We start from the raw sequence: 11665 nt of genomic DNA on the forward strand, positions 1-11665 counted from the left end.
CTAAGCACAGGACTTCATATTGATCTCCTTTAAATCTGCTAGTTCTGATCTAGATTTCATTCTATTAAGGCCATTTTGAGTATTTATTTTATTATCATAGAATTTGACTTCCCTTCCCAGTTTTGAATCATCAGTAAATTTGGTAATCATTTCTTTTTATTTATTTATTTATTTATTTATTTGTCAGAGAGAGAGGGAGAGAGAGCGAGCACAGGCGGACAGAATGGCAGACAGAGGCAGAGGGAGAAGCAGGCTCCCTGCCAAGCAAGGAGCCCGATGTGGGACTTGATCCCAGGACGCTGGGATCATGACCTGAGCCGAAGGCAGCCGCTTAACCAACTGAGCCACCCAGGCGTCCCTGGTAATCATTTCTTAGCCTTAATTCGAGTCACTGATAAAAAAAATATTGGGTGTCAGGGTGCCTGGCTGGCTCAGTCAGTAGAGCGGTGAAGCTCCTGATCTTGGGGTTGCGAGTTCAATCCCCACACTCGGTAAGAGACTACTTAAAAATAAAATCTTTAAAAAACAAAACAAAACAAACCCTAGGTGAGCAGACCTAGTAACCACTTTCCAAAAAAAGGTACCACGTCTCCTTGGGGAAGGCAAGCCTGGAACATTTTGTTGAGCCAGAAAGCAAGGAAGTAATGAAAGACCAATGGGGTCACATCAAAAGGACATAGGCCCAGCTTGATGACTAAACTTGAGATAATCGGAGATTCAAAAAGCATACTGAAGTAATGGGTTCTAATGCATCAAAATAAAGCAATCCATTAGTCTGCACTGAAACTCAGGAAAACATACAGAGAGAAAGAAAAGAGGTAAAAAAGAAGCTTTTTATAGAAGAATTGTGTCTGATAAATGTAGAAGAAAGAGTAGACTTCAGAAAGTCTGGATTCCAACAAGGGTAACCAGTGGATGCTAAACTGTGTATGAACCGGGGCACCTGGGTGGCTCAGTGGGTTAAGCCGCTGCCTTCGGCTCAGGTCATGATCTCAGGGTCCTGGGATTGAGTCCCGCATCGGGCTCTCTGCTCAGCAGCGAGCCTGCTTCCTCCTCTCTCTCTCTGCCTGCCTCTTCCTACCTGTGATCTCTGTCAAATAAATAAATAAAATCTTAAAAAAAAAAATAAAAAATAATAATAAACCGTATATGAACAAGACCTCAAAGTCTGTCCTACAAGTGACTTACTAATGACCAAAAGGAAAATGTACCTCTGGGGAAGAACTCCAGCAGCCACCACCTTAACCAAGTGGTCCAAAGGAGCATCACAAGGAGCACCCCAGTGGCTCAGTCAGTTAAGCTTCTGCCTTTGGCTCAGGTCACCATCCCAGGGTCCTCAGATCGAGCCCTGTGTGGGGCTCTCCCTGCTTGGCAGGGAGTCTCCTTCTTCCTCTCTCTCAAATAACCAAATAAAATCTTAAAATAATAATAATAATAATAATAATAATAAAGTAGCATTACCAGTAATGCGACTGCCTGATGCATTTAGCTCCTGGTATGATGCAATTACGAAACACACAACATCGGTCCTCGGAGCACTTCAGGCGAAAGTGTTTAACCCAGATCTAACGATAAAGACACAGATACCTCCAGCATTCTGTAAAGGCAGCTAGCCTGGACTCATCACAATGCTTAATCCCATAAAAGATAAAAAAGACAAGGGGACTATTTTAGGTCAAGAAACGAAAGAGACATGATCATCAGATGAAATATGTGAACACCGATAGAATCTTGAAAGGAAAGAAAAGCAAGCCTGTCAGAATTGGGGAAAATGTTGCGAAGCCCTGTGCCCCAGGTATTGTGGCCCCAGGTATCAGGTATGGGGTGCTAGGGCTCATTTTCTTTGGTATGCTAATGGCACTGTGGTTTTAGGGGAATGCTCTCCTCCTTCAGGGATGCCGGCTGAAGTCTGTGGAAGTGAAGCTGTCTGGTCTGCAACCTACTTACAAATGATTCAGCAAAAATAAGTGCGTGTGTGTGTGTGTTAGGGTGTGACTGTCACCAAATTTTAACAATCAGTTGATATAGAAAAGTTCCAGGTGTTTTCTAGGAGTGTTCTCTAAGTTTTGGGTGGGGGAGGGGGACTGGGTAAGACGGGGGCCAAAAGCAAAGCCCAGGGCCACTAGAGACCTCTACCAGGGTAGGAACTGATCAATCTTCTTTGTATGTTAGACCACCAGCTACATGTCCTTTGACCTGCACTCCTGAAGCCCACATTTCTCCATATCGTCCACAAGAATATTAGGAAACAAGTGCAAGAAATCTTGTTGGAATCAAGTTGCTAGCTCCGCATTTCCTTTCTGCCTCTGCACACCGTTCTCACCCAGGACGGTGCCTGGGGAGTGACACGTGCTCGGTCATCGGCGGCGCAGAGCCCGGCTCTCTCCATCGACCAGCTCCCCAAACGGCGGCAGGGCTGGCCGTGCCCTCGTGTCTTGGCAACACTCAGGTTGTCTGGCCGCTCTCTGCTCATCCCCGAGGAGAGGAGGCAGCGGCTGGGGCGGCCTCGCCTGGTGGTTAATTATACCCCTTTCACGGCTGCTCGAACGCTTCAAGTATGTCTTACGCCAAATGGGTAGTGAGCGTCTTGGGGACAGTGACTAGTCGTATCTCCGGAACCCCTGCTGCCCAGTGTGGTACTCTGGCAGGGCTGACAGAAGGAGGGCCCCGACTGCTGGCCCGGAGGAGTACCCTCCCACCCACGCCCCCCGCATGGCATTTTCAGCCCTCGTGGGCTCCTCGGTCTTCCGCTGGCGTGTCATTTGTTCTCCCCAGACTGGAAAAACACAAGAGGATGACTGGCTGCGAGAAACCTCATTTGAGCTCACTTCCTGTGGGCTAACGCGTGGTTCCCAAGCCAACGCTGTGTCTCCTGCTCCCCTTTGCCACTCTTGGATGTCAGCAAGTCTCTCTGAGCCAGAACATCGGGGTCTATAAAGAGCTCAGGGGCAGCATAAAAAGAGAAAAGCAACGGTCTGTGCCCCCAGCCAGCAAGATGAAGTCGTCAAGCCTGGCCCTCTCTTTCCCCGTCCACGGTGACACAGTCCTTGCCCTTCCCATCCTACCCCGGGGCCCTTCTCTCTCTCTCTCCATCTCTCCTTCCCAAGTCTCTTATTTTCTCTCCCTCTCTCTGGCACACAGACACACACACATATATAAGACAAAAACACACGAATAAGAGGTAAAATGTACATAAGAATATACAGAAAGGGGCCAAATGAAACTTCTTGATGGCGAGAGATGTTTGGACGAGATGCCTAGGATGGCAGAGAAGGAAACTTTAGGGATCACCAGAATATTCTCTATCTTGATCTGGGTGTTGGTTTCAGAAGTGTGTACAAATGTTAACAGGTTTGGAGCTATACACTTAAGATCTGTGCATTTTCCTGTATGTAGATTCATATTTTATATCTGTCATCATGGGAAAAACAAAAAACAAAGAAGCCAAAAGTTTAAAAAAAAAAGAACAACAGAAACACCTCACCTGTAGGATCAGGTGGGAGAAGAACTATAGGGGCACCTGGGTGGCTCAGCTGATTAATTGTCTGACTCTGGATTTTGGCTCTGGTCATTATCTGAGGGTCACGAGATCGAGTCCTGAGTCCGGCTCCAGGCTCAGCACAGAATCTGCATGGGACGCTCTCTCTCCCTCTCTGCCCTTCCCCCCATTCACACTCTATCTAGATAAAAATCTTATTTTGTTGTTGTTTTTTTAAGATTTTATTCACTTGAGGGGTGCCTGGGTGGCTCAGTGGGTTAAGCCTCTGCCTTCGGCTCAGGTCATGATCCCACGGTTCTGGGATCGAGCCCCGAGTCGGGCTCTCTGCTCAGCGGGGAGCCTGCTTCCCTTCCTCTCTCTCTGCCTGCTTCTCTGCCTACTTGTGATTTCTGTCTGTCAAATAAATAAATAAAATCTTAAAAAAAAAAAAAAAGAATTTATTCACGCGAGGGAGAGGGCATGAGCAGGGGGAGGTGCAAAGGGAGAGGGAGAAGCAGACTCCCAGCTGAGACAGGAGCCTGACATCGGGGCTTGATCCCAGGACCCAGAGATCATGACCCGAGCCAAAGGCAGATGCTTAACCATCTGAGGCACCCAGGACCCCCAGATAAATAAAGTCTTAAAAAAAAAAAAAAAAAAAAAAAAAAGAACATCTACAGAAGAGGGAGAAAATGAAGAGAAGAGGCTAGAAGAGAGAGAAAAAAAAAAAGGGAAGCAAGGGCAAAAATATAAAGCAAACAAACTCATGCATCCACTGCCTCTCTAGCCTGCTTAGCACAGAGGAAAACGGCAGCGGACCTGGGCACAGGGCAGATGCTGGCAGTGGCATGGTCAGGACACAGCCAGCTTCCCAAGCAATCAATATTCATTAATCATCTATAGGTACAGGCTCTGGCCAGGTGCAGGCTGGCCCGTCCTTGGGCACGGATGGCTCAGGCCGGATGTCCCCCCGGCCAGGCCTGCCTGCTTTCATTCCCACCCAGGGCAACCTTGCTTTCCAGCTCCCACAATTCTACCCCGGGAGTCACTGCTTTGTTTGTTGGCCCTAGGGGAGGGGCCTCCTGCCAAGCCTAGTGGAGCCTGAACCCAGAGGTCCTATCTACCCCCTCTGCGCCCCCACCTCCCCTGAGTGGCACCGGGCTCCTCCCCGTCCCCGGCTCTGCTGGCAGGCTGCCTGGTCAGGCCTCAGACACACACTGGCTGCGGCCCAGCTCCCAGGGCCTTGGACCCCTGCCACCATCCCCTTGTAGCCCCGGGCCCTCCTCTGATGCCAACCTGCAGCTGCAGCTCCCCCCCACCCCATCCCCTGGCCGGGGCACTGCTGGTGTCTCCTCCCCCGGGGCTGGGCAGCGGCTGGGCTGCGGCATCGATACATTTTGATGAGGAAGCGACACCAGCTGGCACACCCTGTGTGTGCTTTTAAATCAGCCAATGACTTCCAGATCCTGGGGGCTGGGAGCTTCCTGGGGCAGCGCCCTCCACTCATGGGGCCAGCACCAACATGGCCTTCAGGCCTCATAGGCAGCTTTTCACCAGAGTCTGCCAATACGTGCAATGGTCTCATCTCTGACCCCCACTCTGTTCTGAGCCCTCCCCCGGGCCCGGGGTTTCTGGCTCTGGCAGGTGGTAGGATCCAGGGGCAAAGCACGCCAGTTCTCCTGCTCAAACTATCTTAGCACCATCCGTTACTTGTGGGCTGTGAGCCAGCCATACGATGTCCCTGGGCCTCAAGCTTCCTCATCTGTGAGATGGGAACACCAGCAGTCCCTCCACGGGCTGAGCAGAACAGAGAAGAGCCCCCGACATCCGAGGACTGGCGGTGAGGCCCTCCGTGAGCACTTCCCAAGCTCGCCTCCCCTATCTGCAAGTTGCCACGACCTGACCTCAGTAACTCTTAGCCGTCTTATGTGCCCAGCCCCAGGACCCCCTTTTGGCCTCTTCCCTCGGGTTCAGCTGCCCCCTGCAAGCCCGGTGCTGACTCTGCGACTCTCCAGGGGAGAAGGAACCAGCCCGCCCAGCCCGGGGCCCTGGCTGCGCCCGCTGTGGCCAATAGCCTGCCACCCGCTCCAGGGCCAGCCCTGTTGGGGCCTGTTGGGGCCTGAGTTGGCCACTCCCTGGGAGGGGATCCCCCTGCCCCACGGGGCTGTGGTGCAACCAGCAAGGCCCAACCTGTCCCAGGCCTGACAGGGTAGAACATGAAGTTACCACTGTCACTCCCCTGCCCCGAACACCAGTTTGGCGGGGGGGTGGGGGGGTGGGGGGGGTGGCTGTCTGCCTGGGCCTGCAGGCCTGCTTACAGGGGGAACCTCGGGGGTCTGGGGAGTTGGTCTGGCTGATGCTTGGTACCTGCCACCCAGAAGAGGCGCAGTGACTGCTCAGGGACTGTCCTTCTCTGATACCAGGACATCTATCATGGGTGGGAGGCAGGTGTTCTAAGGATCTAGGAAAACTTGGTTTCCATTTTGGCTTATCAAGCGTGAGGGCCCTTCCCTTCCCAAGATCCCAAGAAATCAGCACTCCGTTTCCCCCTTTGCCACCACGTTTTTCCTCCTTGAACCCCATTCTGAGCTCGTGACTCCTCGCCACTGCCCCATGAAAGGAAAGGTGGCCCAGGTTGGGGCCCTTCCTCCACCCATGAACTAACCTCCTTTCCAGAAGCCCAAGACGTCCCCTTCCCAAAGATGAGGGGCTCGCTGATCCCTATAGTTTCCTGGTCACCTCAGTCACCTGGTGGCTGCCACTCTTTCTCCCAGCGAGATGACCTTGCTCTTGGTTCCGGTGCTTCCTAGAGTGGGCCAAGGGTACTGGGGGATCGCCAGGCAGTTTCCACGGACTTCCTGCCCCTCCGAAGATGGAATTCGGGCCCTGTTTGCTGTAGTGGAGGTAGGTGTCCCCACCTGCCACACCCGAAAGCAGTGGTATCAAGAGATAACACTCACAGAGCTGGCATGGTGACACCAAAGATCTGTGCTTGGACAATTATCTTGCACACCAGGCATCCTGGCCCAGGACTCCTGGCAGCACCACTGATGCCAGGGACGAAGCACTGAGCCTGAGGACACTATAAGGCTCCATGGGGGCCCCACTTGTTGCTAGAAGAGAAGGGGCTCTAAGGGGCCTGGGCCTGGGCCCTGGACCACCCAGCTGCGTAGGCAGAGCTCCAGCTCCCCCCTGCTGTAGCCTCTGCAGGGACCCCATAAACCCCCTAAATGAGAGCAGGCCCACCTTGCTGTTCCTAGCCTCCTCCTCTCTGAATTCTGCCTTAGTTCTCTCATGACAGTCTATACGCAACAAGGGTGGGCTTCAGGGGAGCCGTGAACCCTAAGAATGGTATATCGCCTCTGGCAAGAGAGATCAGAGCTTTCATCTGATTTCAAAAAGAACACTATTCCCTTCCCCCTATTTAAAAAGAAAAAAAAAAAAAAAAAGGTGGGGCGCCTGGGTGGCTCAGTGGCTTAAGCCTCTGCCTTTGGCTGAGGTCATGATCTCAGGGTCTGGGATGTAACCCCACATCCAGTTCTCTGCTCAGCAGGGAGCCTGCTTCCCCCACCCCTGCCCCTCTCTGCCTGCTTCTCTGCCTACTTGTGATCTCTGTCAAATAAATAAATAAAATAGAAAAAAAGGTAAAGAACCGTTGCTTGAAGGTGTGCTTATCTGCAGACACAGGCACCTTTCACAATTACCTTAGCAGGTAAAAAGAAGTATCTTATTTTGGAGTAGTTTTATAACCATGACATGAATCCCTTGGCAAACGATTTCTCTGAAAGCAAAGTTGACACCTGTAAGGCTATTACTGAATACTTACTACTCATTGAGGCAGGCATTGTGATGAGCTTTTTCTTTTCTTTTTCTTTTTTAAGATTTTATTTCTTTATTTGACAGAGAGAGATCACAAGTAGGCAGGCAGAGAGAGAGGAGGAAGCAGGCTCCCTGTGGAGCAGAGAGACCAATGTGGGGCTCAATCCCAGGACCCTGGCATCATGACCTGAGCCAAAGGCAGAGGCTTAACCCACTGAGCCACCCAGGCGCCCCTGTGATGAGCTTTTTCTGTTCAATCGTTCATGGAATTCTCACGACAGATTATCATATCCCCACTCCCGAGATGAGAAACTGGGGCAGGGAGAGGTTCAGGGACCTCCTTAACGTCACACAAGTGGGAAGTCAGGAGCAGCACCAGAACCCGGATCTGACTCCAGAACCTAGAGTCAGAATCAGAAGCAGGGTTTTTGTCTGAACTTACAGCCATCCTCCTCTTGATCACATAAACTGCCGTCCCTTTCCTTACTCCCTTTCTCTTCTGCCCCCTTTCCCTACCTTCCTTCCCTTTTTCATCCCCTCAACAGACATTTCTTGTGCACATATGACCTTGTAAGCCCTGCTGAAACAGAAGGAAACTGACAGGTCGCTGCCTTCATAGAGTTTACAGTTTATCAGGATCCCTACAACTCTTCTTTCCAGAGAATCCCCACCCCGGTCCACATTTGTCTAGACACTTCCACTCACTCATTCCTTTGTCTCCCAACAAAGGTAACGGCCAGGGCCCCCTTGGCAGAGCCCCAGAAGTGCTCCCAGGCAGTGCAGGCTAGACTCATGCTGTTTTCAGCTGATTTCCGGAGCCCTTCCTCTGGGCTCCTGCTGCTCTGTGCTCAGATTTCCATTAAGGACCGCATTGTGCTCTAGTGAAATGCTCATTTACACATCACATCCCTCTCTGGCCGTCTCTTTTACAAGCTTCTTGAGTGTAGGGACCAGGCCTTGCCTAACACAGCTTTTTAATCTTCTGCCCCAGTCAGAGGTTGGAAACAGTGGGTACCCAGTAAATGTTTAATAAACGAATACGTGAGTTTTCTGCTCTAGTTGACTGCCTCGAATCATTTTCCAAATGATTCATTCAAGTGTTCCTTCCTGGATCTCTCTTCCCACCTCCCTCTTAACCTTTTCAAAGCAAAAGGCACCTCACTGATGTGGGAAGTCCCACTTCCCTGCTTTAGGGCAGCCAAAGGGTTTCTTGCTCAGTCTGAACAGATTTGTTGGCTTCAGAAGAAACGGTATTTTGGAGAGCTGCTGAATGTGCGGCTCCCGGGGATTTATTTAAGGCAGTCCTGTCAGATGCTACATTAAAGCAAGCCCCAAGGCACAGGACCTACGCACAAGGGAGACCGGCTCTTTCAGCTCTCCCCAAGGCTCCAGCCTCCATGGCCCATCTTCAGGTCACCTGTTGCCAGTGTCCCATCTTCAGATCACCTGACACCAAAAGCTTGAGCCCTAGGGTTGGTTGCTAGGGGTCTTACCCAGACTTCCCTGAGCTTCAGTAAAATAACCACCAAAGGCAAAAGCCATAGCCTACAAGTCGGGTTACTAGCTTCAACCCACTGTCATCTTGGGAAGTAATTTAACTTCTCTGGGTCCAGTTTCTCTTATGAAAGTGAGAAGGTGTTACTAGGCAGATTACTAAACCTCTTCCAGTTCTTAAGCATCAACAAAAAACCCCACAAGTTTTAAAAACTTACACGCTTCCCCGTTCTTGTGGCATTTGACACTTAAAAGAATCCTGTGATTCGTAAGTCAAATTACCTACTCACAATCAGGTTCGGAAATGTGAGCAGAGGGTTGATGACCTTGGAGGGGGCGGTGCGGGGCTTCTGAGTCTTTTGGCAAGACCAGAACGACTCCAGAGTGGCCACTAGATTAGTCTCATTTCCAGGATCCCAATGTCTTTCCTTTCTAACCCCTACATCCACGTGTCACTCAGAAACAGCCAAGACAAAAGCCTAATTCAAAGGCCACACCACGACCATTCCGAGGAAGGGCCCAGGCTTCTTCCAAATCCCAAACGATCTCCCTCCCGGGCCAGGATTCCTGACCCTCTCTCCATTCCGGATTTGGGAGTAGGGAGTACAGGGGAGGTTTAAGGCACCGCTAAAAGAACTCCGCGCAGGGGCCCCGGGTGGCCTAGGGAACGAGGGCCCAGCCTCCCGCACTGCCATGGCAACCAGCTCCCCGAGTGGCTGGCGCCGGTGCCCATCAGAGCGTGCAGGTGGCGCCCTCTCGGGAGAGGGGCCCGGCGGGAAGCGGGGGCGGCCGCGGCCCCGGCTGCCTCGCCCTCGTCCGCCCCCTCCCCGGGCTGCGGCTCCCGGACGCCCTGCCCCCGCGCCTACCTGCGAGGGTCACGGCCCCCGCGCGACCACAGCCCACGGCAGGGCCACCTCTGCGGTGCGGCTCCTCTTCCCGGACCGCCCCCAGGCTCGCCCCGCCTGCCTGGCCGGCCCGGCGCGCTCCCGGGGGACGCAGAGTGTCCCGGCGAACACCCTCCGTCGCGCGCGGCGTCCCCGGAAATGCGGGCCCGCGGCCAAGCCCCGCCCCGCCCCGCCCCTGTTTATGGGAACTGTCCGGTGGCGCCCGCGGGCTCGCCCGCTGCCCAGCAGGGCCCCGCCACTGCCACCAGCCCCGGGCGGCGGCGGCCACTCCGCGCTCGCGACTGTGCCCGCCTCCCCGAGTCGGGACCTGGCCCCACGACGGCCGCGGGGTCTGCGGGGCTGCGCCCTCCCTGACCTTGGGAGGCCCGGCCTCGCGTGTCCTGGGTCCCATAGGGGATAGGCTCTGCCGCTGGAACCGGCGGGTTAGGGGTGGAGTCCTGCCGAGATCTACTGCCACCTAACCTGCTGTGTTACCTCGGGCGGGCTCCTTCCCCTCTCTGAGCCTCCAGTTTCTTATCTGCGAAGTGGGCATCGGAACAGTAGGACCTCACAGCGTTGTGGTGAGAAATGCAATTATGAAGGCACACAACTGGCACATGGTCAGCTCTCAATAATGGCAGTATTGTTTGCAGTAAGAGGCAAGGGAGAGCCGAGCTCAGAGCCACCCTCCACGAAACCACCCACGTCTCCGCCCGCGGTAAATACTGCTCGCCGCGCCCCTTTAACCAGCGACGGGCCACGCTGTGAGAGTGAAACCAAACCAAGAGGTCTGCGGGACGGGGTGAGACAGAGGGCTATAAATATCCAGCATTTATCAAGTGACCTTGGCTCGTCCTCCCTCTCCCGGCCCGCATCCTGGCTCCATCTTCCGGGAGAGCCACAGCGAAAGCCACAGGGGCTCTCAGGGCGTACCTGAAACAACCAGTTCTGGGCGTGTAAGTGGCTGAGCCGGCCAGAGCGGGCTGGTCAAGGGGATGGAGAAACCAGAGGGCAACTGTCAGCCTCTTCCCCCACCTGGCAGGCCAGGCCAGGCCAGGCTTAAGTGCCTGTGCACTGTTCTTCTGCCGCCAAGGTCAGCGGGACTCCCCCAGATACTGCTCCCCCATAATAGATAAAGAGTGATTCTTTTGTTGTCCATCTACATATTTACTACAAAAACGTTTGAAAACGGAAAACAGTGAAAAATACCCATAATTTGGGGTGCCTGGGTGGCTCAGTCTGTTAAGCGTCTGACTTTTGATTTGGCACAGGTCATGATCTCAGGGTCCTTGAGATCCAGTCTAAGTTAGACTTGGGGAATCTGCTTGAGATTCTCTCCTTCTTTGTCCCTTCCCCCACCCCGCCCTGCGGGCCTGTGCACTTGCTCACTTGCTCTCTAAATTAAATTAATAAAATCCTTAAAAAAAAAAAAAGAAAAAAAAAAACAAACCACCTGCCAGACCAGAATGATGCCAGAGTGGCCACTAGAGCAGCCTGTGTTAATATTTGCCAAACTTCTTTTGAGAAATAATTTATATGGAATAAAGCTCACAGATCTAAAGTCTACTGGGTTAGTATTTTGGTGACTATCCTGTCTCTTCTCTTTTTCTTTCTTTCCCTCTCTTCCTTCCTTCTTTCTTTCTAAGATTTATTTGACAGAGACAGTGAGAGAGGGAACACAAGCAGGGGGAGTGGGAGAGGAAAAGCAGGCTTCCTGCCCGGCAGGGAGCCCAATGTGGGGCTGGATCCCAGGACCCCAAGATCAAGTGTTGCACCATCTGAGCCACCAGGCGCCCCTCCTCTTTTCTGTGCATAGCTTGCATTTAAAACTTTTAGAAAAAGGGGGCACCCGGCTGGCTCAGTTGGTGCAGCATGCAACACTTGATCTTGGGGCGTGAGTTCAAGCCCCACCATGTTGGTCGTGGAGCCTACTGAAACGAAAACTACCCAAAAAACCCCAAACAAACAGAAACTTTTAGAGAAAAGGATT

The 11665-nt window shown here is 52.7% G+C and overlaps 1 protein-coding gene across 1 annotated transcript in view; it reads right to left on the bottom strand.

Annotated features, from left to right (window-relative positions):
- The window catches only part of SEMA4B (semaphorin 4B), a 37663-nt gene extending 27806 nt beyond the window's left edge, over window positions 1–9857 (bottom strand). Inside the window, exon 1 of the mRNA XM_032345508.1 lies at window positions 9658–9857. The gene's annotated coding sequence lies outside the window, so the exon portion shown is untranslated. The remainder of the gene's footprint in view (window positions 1–9657) is intronic.
- Window positions 9858–11665: the final 1808 nt, after the last annotated feature.

The sequence above is a fragment of the Mustela erminea genome, chromosome 5 (genome assembly GCF_009829155.1).
Source record: "Mustela erminea isolate mMusErm1 chromosome 5, mMusErm1.Pri, whole genome shotgun sequence".
Classification (NCBI taxonomy): domain Eukaryota; kingdom Metazoa; phylum Chordata; class Mammalia; order Carnivora; family Mustelidae; genus Mustela; species Mustela erminea.